The following is a 4022-nucleotide window of genomic DNA, read 5'->3' on the forward strand; positions in this document are numbered from 1 at the left end:
AATATTGCAAGTTTAAATGTTAAATCGAAGGAATTTGTTAGCTAAAGGTAACCCCCCCATTTCCCGTGTGATATTCATGCAAAAAGCAATGTACGTGTGGTATTCAGTTCATAATCTGCCTCAAGAACAAATGTTTCTAGTAGATTTATATGAAAAACAATGAATCTCTTTAGGTACATCCAAAAAAGTTTTTGGGTGTTGTTAATATTAATAGGATAAGATTTATAAATCTCATATTTGATTTCGGGTTCTTTCAACTATTATATCGAATATTAATGTTACTTTTTTTTGCTTAACTACAATGATACCTGAATCGACTTCGTATTTATTCATGAATAACTAATTCACGAAATTCTTTTGATGCAGAAATTCACTCGTGTTCAATGATCATATAACTGAGAGATCCGAATTCATAGTTTATATCTCCGATACATATCACGCAGGATACACCCAGGAACTCACGGTACCACACCCGCCAAGATACTTTGATATATTAATACCGGATTGCAGAATATCGCCTAAGTCGTGTTTTCTTCCGTATTTTATAGGGTCATTATCAAAAATGACTACGTATTCCCAGAAATGGATTAAGCCCTATGCAGAATTGATAGAACTCTAGCAGGAGATGGCAATAAATTGCAAAACTATTAATATCGTTTTCACATTATCCGACTTCCATATCGATGATTACGACGATAACGTCGCGTACACGTTGCGGTGTAACTGAAAAATCGGATATTGGATAGCAGTACTGACAGTCAGCATAATAAAATTGGGTTCATATAGCAAACATTTTACTATCGACCTTTTACCTATTACTACGCATGTTTTGCATAAAGGCTATTTGCATAAATAGGAAATCAGATACAACAATAAAATTTGTTTGGGAACAAAATTTTGAATACGTAACAACAATTCTTTTGCAAAGTTTTGTTTTACATGTTCTAATAGCATTATGAACCTAACGGCTATTGGAGTTCTGATGGTTGCTGTGACAAAAATATATGTACAACGCACATCTTCCGATAACATGTTTTACGCGACAACCTGATATAAGAACAACCGAAACTTAACATTCCGTTTAAAATCCATTACATAGTAGATGCGTAAAAAATATGCGTAAAAATGATTTTGTCTCAAAGATGCGCCACATATATTATATCGATCCATATAAAAACGCTCTAGCAATAGTGAATGGCAGAACATTTTAACGAAATCAATTTGTACAATCAATATTGTTTTTATTCAACTGTACTGTTTCTAACTAAGTCCCACGAGACTAGGTTCGATTGCTCTCTAGTAATAACCGTCTGAAAATTACCTAAATATAAACTATTTATGGATATGATTTCGATATATAATATTTATTGATGGTTAAATTATTGAAAGACTACCTGCGGAAAAAAACCAGCCCATTTTTCAGTAACAATCTTGATGATAAGCACTGTTAACTCTTCGTTGAACAAACCGTTGCTACGAAAGAGTATTCGACAAATTATAAAATCCATTATTCGTTTTTATTATTTGAAACCTTAATTTTCACTGAGTTGAATGAATCGGGTAATTGAAAATTGTTTTTTGTCAATCTGACAAATCTTAAGAGGAGATAAATCGTGATCGTGAAGGCCTATTTTGCTGGATTAATTTTTTCTCATGTATTTTTGTGTTCAAAAATGATTTATTGCAATTTATGTACCTACATGATCGAATATGACTCGGAGACACAAAAACATAAATAGATTTTTTATTGCTTAAGCCAAAAAAAAACTGTTTTATGTTTTTGTACATAAATAGTCAAAGGAGATTTCAAGTACATACGGATTTTTAATTACCATAAGCATATAAAAAATCTATTTATGTTTTTTATGTGTATAGAATATAATATATAGACTTAATGGGTATAGACATAGATTTTTAAGAAAATATTTTTATTAGTAGTAATAGCGATTTCTTTAATTACTTATGAATAAAACTTCGTTTATAGTATGGTTAAGATAGTAATTTATTATTAATTGATATCTTACTATAACATTATTCACGTTTCGTGTCTACCGTCTACCTAGGAGAGTAAAAAAAGCACTTTAAATAAATACTGTTCTGTAATCAACGCTAAAGACGCTTGAGATATTAATAAAATAGAAAAATATTTACATAAAACCGTCCGCAGAATATAAAAATATGTAGAATAAATTTAGGTCTAAAACGTTTAAATAAATATCTTCATGTATAAAAAAGTACCTACATAATAAATGAACAAAATGTCTCTTTACAAAATTCCAATTAAATCATATTGAGAAGAATAATTTATTTGTTATTAACATTGAATATTAGTGTTATTTTACATAATAAGATGATAACTGTGTGTGTTTATTGAATTTATTTTATTTTAAAGAAGTGAATATAATAAGTATTTTATATATTTCAATGACTACCGATACAAATTAAAAAATACTTCAGTAAAATGTAAGCCACACTTTTCATAAATACTCTTATAACTCTAATGAAATATTTAAACTAGTAGGAATAAATTTAATGAAATGCTCACTTACCCCGCTACACAGCGATTTATATTTTTAACTCATTCATTAAAACTTGTCAATCATCAAACAAAAAGTTTGCAAACTCCTATAAAACTGAATGTAATCAAACACAAATGTTCCACTTCAGACGAGTTGAGTGTCGTAGTATGTGTAATTACTAATTAAAACCGAGGTCATTTACGCGACTGGCTTTTCGACAGGCGATTGACAAACTCGAAGGGAGCGTGATTCGCGGGCCGTGGCTGAAATTCGTTCAGCGCAGTCGGTCTCTCTTACGGCACTGGCAGGCCGCCTCCCGCCGCGCACCGCGCCGCGGCCTTCCGTGCCGCCGCCCGCCCGGACGCTGCAAACTCCGCTACCGTAGCCAGCTAAGCCAAAGCTTTCCTAAATTGTGTGGCCTTAGTGAACATTAATTATCCCCAACTTAGTCTGATTAAACCTTGAGGAATTATCCGGATTGACAAAATTAACTTTTAACTTAGATTTATGTCATTTCAGGCGACGAGTATGCAAGCTGAGGGTCCCAAAGTTTAAGCACTTGTAGGCTACTTGTGTAATCTTGATTGTTAATTTCTATAATAGAGTGGTTTTAATGTTCTCGGGCTTTAAGTTTGTTTGGTCAATCTAATTATTTTCGATTACGTATGAAACCATAATAAAACTAGTTTTATACTAAGCATTAAATAAATATAAGAAAAGAACAAAAATATGTTCTTACCCTCAAGAGAACCGTGTTAAACTCACATTACGCATACAGTTAACGAACAGTTTTATTTATTTTTGTAAATCGAGAAACGGTTTTAAAAATTTACTTCTGCAGCACTTTTATACACATCTGTATGAAAATTTTAATTAAGAATATATTCAGTGACAAAAATATACAATATTTTGCATGAAATGATATCACAGAGACTTAAGCATAATGTAAACACTTTCCTTTCCATTCCCTTTCAATACCTGAATATTTATGAAATGAAAATTGCTAGCTCATGCACAAGTAATTGTTTCAAATGTATGAATGGGCAGGGATTCATGAAACCCGGCCTATTATTGGTTACATTTGACTAAGAGCTTTTAAATACCTCATGAAAATGTTTTATAAGAAAACATTCGCATCAAACGTGATTTTCTTTTCCGTTGAACCAAATATCATTTCAAGCGGTACAATATATTTGGCGTATTCCATTGGGATTCACAAACACCCGAAAGTCTTAATTATGCGGCCAGTATTTATCTTGTTTTAGCAATTATTATTTACCTATTGTTTTAACCATTTATTTTCATTTCATGTAATGCGTATTAGCAATGGTCGCAAGATTTACAATAATTTCCAAATAACTTTTTAACAGTAAATATAGCAATATATTGTATAAAGGGGAGTAAAGATAGGAGTTGTGTATTCTATCGGAATCATACTGTAAAAGTTATTATTAATTCATTGGGTTTTAAGTTATTAACCTGCTCTGAGTAATTTTTAAACAT

At 31.4% G+C, this 4022-nt stretch overlaps 1 protein-coding gene across 1 annotated transcript in view; it reads right to left on the bottom strand.

Annotated features, from left to right (window-relative positions):
- Window positions 1-2806, bottom strand: part of LOC119831222 — a 28384-nt gene extending 25578 nt beyond the window's left edge. The window contains exon 1 of the mRNA XM_038354513.1: window positions 2550-2806. The gene's annotated coding sequence lies outside the window, so the exon portion shown is untranslated. The remainder of the gene's footprint in view (window positions 1-2549) is intronic.
- Window positions 2807-4022: the final 1216 nt, after the last annotated feature.

This window comes from Zerene cesonia, chromosome 13, assembly GCF_012273895.1.
Source record: "Zerene cesonia ecotype Mississippi chromosome 13, Zerene_cesonia_1.1, whole genome shotgun sequence".
Lineage (NCBI taxonomy): Eukaryota > Metazoa > Arthropoda > Insecta > Lepidoptera > Pieridae > Zerene > Zerene cesonia.